This window comes from Lipotes vexillifer, unplaced genomic scaffold (assembly GCF_000442215.2).
Source record: "Lipotes vexillifer unplaced genomic scaffold, Lipotes_vexillifer_v1.1 scaffold394, whole genome shotgun sequence".
Taxonomy (NCBI): domain Eukaryota; kingdom Metazoa; phylum Chordata; class Mammalia; order Artiodactyla; family Lipotidae; genus Lipotes; species Lipotes vexillifer.
In genome coordinates, this window is record NW_006791731.1 from 2,392,097 (window position 1) to 2,396,486 (window position 4,390).

Here is a 4,390-nt window from a genome sequence, read left to right on the forward strand (position 1 = left end):
CCCCCCCCCCCCCCGTCAAGAACCGGGTTTTCCCCTTGGGGGCAAAATCACCAACCCCCCTTATGAGTGCATGTTTTAACGTATTAATGAGATGGTGTCATTTCTCTGCGCCAAACCCACCCATGGGACAAGCCAAAGTCCCGTTAATCAGGTCCTGACCCCACAGGAGAAACCGGCACCCTCCACTTCCAACCACCTGGGCTCCCCTCCCCCAGTCTGCCTCCCCCATCGCCTTCCCTGGGGGCTCTGATCAAATCTCCCTTCTCTGATGGCCTCCATCCCCCGCCTGCCCGCCGATGCCCCTCGAGCCTCTCAGCACCCCTGGACGGCAGCATTCCCGTGGGCCTGCGCCGCCCACCCCGCAGGGCAGGGGCTCCTGGCCTCACTCCCTGCCAGGTCTCAGAGCAGAGAGCCCGTCGAGTGCTCGGTGACGCCATGGAAAGAAGTAGAAGGTGCCTCGGGGCAGGATGAGCCTGGTTTAATGCTCTGCTGTCACCCTCCTGCAATTTAACCAATTTTGAGCAAGGGTCCCCCCCCGACCCCCGTCTCATTTTGCACTGAGCCTGCACACTCTGCAGTTGCTCCTGCCTGGGTCAGTGGGAGAGGCTAGCTTACGCCGCAGGAGGAAACAGTCCCCCAAATCTCAGGAGCTGGGGCAACAATGGTCTATTTCTCACTCACGCTGCACGTGCTTCCGGGACTCAGGGTGGTGGAGGAGGCACCGTCCCCAGTGCCACCGGTCACGTGGCAGAGGGAAAAAGGACTCCAGCGGGTCTCGCCCTGGCAGGAAGCACTCTGGCCCAGAAGGGACAGATGGCATGGTTACCGCGATTCGCTGGCCAGCACCGGTCAGCGATCCCACCCAACCGCAGGGGCCTGGCAGAGCAGCCGCCACCCGGGGAAGTGCCAGATGCAGGACAGGAGACACTTGGTCAAGTGCACTAGTGGCCGCAGGGAGCCGCTCTGGCCCGGGTCCCACAGCCCTACTCCTGAGCCAGAGTCGAGGGGGAGGGACACAAAGTGGTCCTCACAGCCACTTAATTAATCCTCCGTCGGAAATTCTAACACTATCAATTTGGGGAGCCGGGCCGACATCATAACACAGTAAAATTAGGAGCAACTTTCAACTCCCGGCTTCCTTTGAAGATTGTAATTGCAATTAATTAAACATCCTCACTGCTTCTCAGAGTCTGTTCCCAGGAAACTGGAGCAGAGGAGGGGCAGGCGGTGGCGGGTGGTGCCTGACCCCTGTTCCCAGCAGCCCAGGGATCAAAGGGAGCCGCCTCCTTTGGATACGGAAGGCCGTGAAGCCTCCTGCCTCCCTGGGAACAATACAGTGGCTGGGAGGTAGAGGGAACCTACCCTCTACCCTGACTCCTGCCCTCCCCCTGGGGACCCCCAAGATGCCCAGCCCCTCTGCTCAGCAAGGTTATAGCCCCGGGTCACGTTCGCACATTCAGAGCTCCCACTGCTGCCAAGCAGGTTCTAGGAGCAGAGGTCCCGAGTGAATGCTGACAGGTCACATCCCTGCCCCACGTGATGCTGCACCAGCGGTGATGCGAATGACCTGGCGAGGCTGCCGGTGCCCTGAGCAGGGGGCGAGGAGAGGAGGTGTGTTCTGGGCTCCAGGGTGGAGAAACAGGACCCTGGACAGAGGAGGGGCGGCCACCCTGGGTGAAGACAAGGGAACAAGCGCTAGCCGCTGGCAGAGTGGACGATCCCGGTGGAACCATCTGCCTCTCTGTGGGCTCTCACCATGTGCCAGGCCGACCCAGGGGCCAGACCAACGAGATCGCCCACCTCCGCCCCCCAGCAACCCGCCCGGAGGCACCGTGAGTATGCTCCTACCTACTGCTGAAGCCCCAGATTAGTGATGACCAAAGGCTGCCAGGCCGGTGGGTGGAGGACCCAGTATCCTAGGCAGAGGTCCGTCGTCCCCCCGAGCCTGGACTGCAGCCGCTGCCCACCCCAGGGAGTACCAGGGCCCAACATCACAGCAGTCGGCCCCTGACACAACAGCCACAATATTCAGTGCAGACCACCAGGCGTGGTTCCTAGAAGACAGCAGAACCTTCTGGCAAGTCAATGGGAGGACGGTGTGGGTGAAAGGCTGCCACCCAGATCCGGGGTCTGCAACTTTCAAAAGAAAGTGTTTCCCTCCAATGTCCAAAAATAATTGGAAGCATCATTCTTAAAATTCTAACTCCTCAGCCTAAGACTTGAAAGCCAGCCCAGGATAAGACAGTGAAGCCAGAGGGAGAGGCACACTGCCTGGGAGATCATGCCTGAGGAAGATTAGAGCAGCAGGGCCCAGATGTGCTTTGAGCATCCCAGCAGCCAGAGCAAAAGGGGCAAGGTGAGGGCTCCATGGCTCTCCCTGTGGTGGAGGGCAGCAAGAGACCCTGTGTCCCAGAAGGGACTTCCCAGACACGCGTCTAAGGGGCAACAAGCAGATGTCCTGATGTCTCCCAACCCCCAACCCAGGGGCTTCTTGATGCAGGAAGTCTTCCCTCTCCAAATGCTCTGCCCTAGCACTGGACCCGGCACTGAGTGGGTGGTCAGCAGACAAATTATATGATCAACCCTGGTTCACATGAAACAGCAGAGGACCTGCTGTGGCCATTTCTGACCAAGCTTCTCCCTGGGAACAGCACACTTAATTGGAAGAGAAAATGCGTGAATTGGCAGAAAAAGTCAGGCCTGGGGCCAGATCCCAGTGCTCACATCTCCTGGCTATGATGGACACGGTGGTCATCTCCCCAGCATCCCTTCCGTCTGCCTCAAGCTGGTCCATCATAGTGTTTCTGGCCTTGTTCTTAGAATCCAGTCAAGGTAAGGCCACCCTCTGGTCACAGGGATTGGTTCAGGAAACACATGCCTAGGCCAATCAATACAGGGTTCTCTCTGCTTCAGAAGTGGGCACATGACCTTACTGGACCAACAGGCCATTCAGGGAGGCTTCCTGGGGCTTGAGGCAGGTTCATTCTTCCACGAGAGCTCTGGGAAACCAGTGGCCTCTCTCCTTCTCAGCGGCCAGGGAGACTGAAAAGGCAGGAGGTGCATCAGCCATGCTGCCACCATTGAGGTAGCTAGTCTGAGGGCTTAGATCAAATCTTGAGCCCCTGGGTCAAACCTTACCTGAAGCTTAATTTAGTTCTGGACCTTCCAGTTACATGAACCATTTTTGAAATTTCTGTGGTCTAAGCCTGTTGAAGCCAGGCCTTCTGTGGCTATGATGTGGACTTCTAATAACATGCTGGCTTATAGTCTAGGGCACGTCCCTTCCCCTCTCTAGGCCCCAGGGTCCTCTTCCATACACTGACCTCATGGAACTACAGGGAGGATGAAATGATGCAGTGAATGTGAAAGGGCTTTGGGATTCGAGAGCCTTGTGCCCCCGTAAGGGGGAGGCCGTTCACTGAATAGTGAGCCTCCCTCTTGCTCAGCGAGCTCTGGCCTCACAGCCCCCGTCCAGTCCTGTGACCCTTGAAGCTTTTTTTTTTTTTTTTCCTGCAGTACGCGGGCCTCTCACTGTTGTGGCCTCTCCCATTGCGGAGCACAGGCTCCAGACGCGCAGGCCCAGCGGCCATGGCTCACGGGCCCAGCCGCTCTGCGGCATGTGGGATCTTCCCGGACTGGGGCACGAACCCGCGTCCCCTCCATCAGCAGGCGGACTCTCAACCACTGCGCCACCAGGGAAGCCCTGAAGCTTTTTGTATTGCCCAGCCTTTGCCCAGGCTGTCCCCTCTGCCTGGAGTGCCCTCCCCCAAAGTTCACATGACTGGCTCCTCACTCTTCCAGCCTCAGCACCACCTCCTCCGAGAGGCCCTCATGACCACCCTGTTTGAAATGGGGTTGTCCTTATTCATTTTCTTCATAGCACTTACTGCTGTTTTGCTTTTGTTTTAAAATCACATTTGTTCCTTTACTAGGTTACTTACGTGGGGTCTTTCTCCCCTAGGTCAGTGCTTCTCAAACTAGTGGTGATAAACGACCGTCTTTTTATATTTCCAATCTGTCACAGACCAATACTTTCATAAACTACATTTCTAGAAAAATTTCTACTTAAAGAATATACTAGGGCTTCCCTGGTGGCCCAGTGGTTGAGAGGCCGCCTGCCGATGCAGTGGACACGGGTTCGTGCCCCGGTCCGGGAAGATCTCACAGGCCACGGAGAAGCTGGGCCCGTGAGCCGTGGGCGCTGAGCCTGCGCGTCCGGAGCCTGTGCTCCGCAACGGGAGAGGCCACAACAGTGAAAGGCCCGCGTACCGCAACAAAAAATAAAAGAATATACTAAATATAAACCCCAAATTCTTATTATTACACTTTACAGTCATAAAACTACTCTGACAACTTGTTGTAAAAGTTTCTAAGCGGTTACTCCTCATTC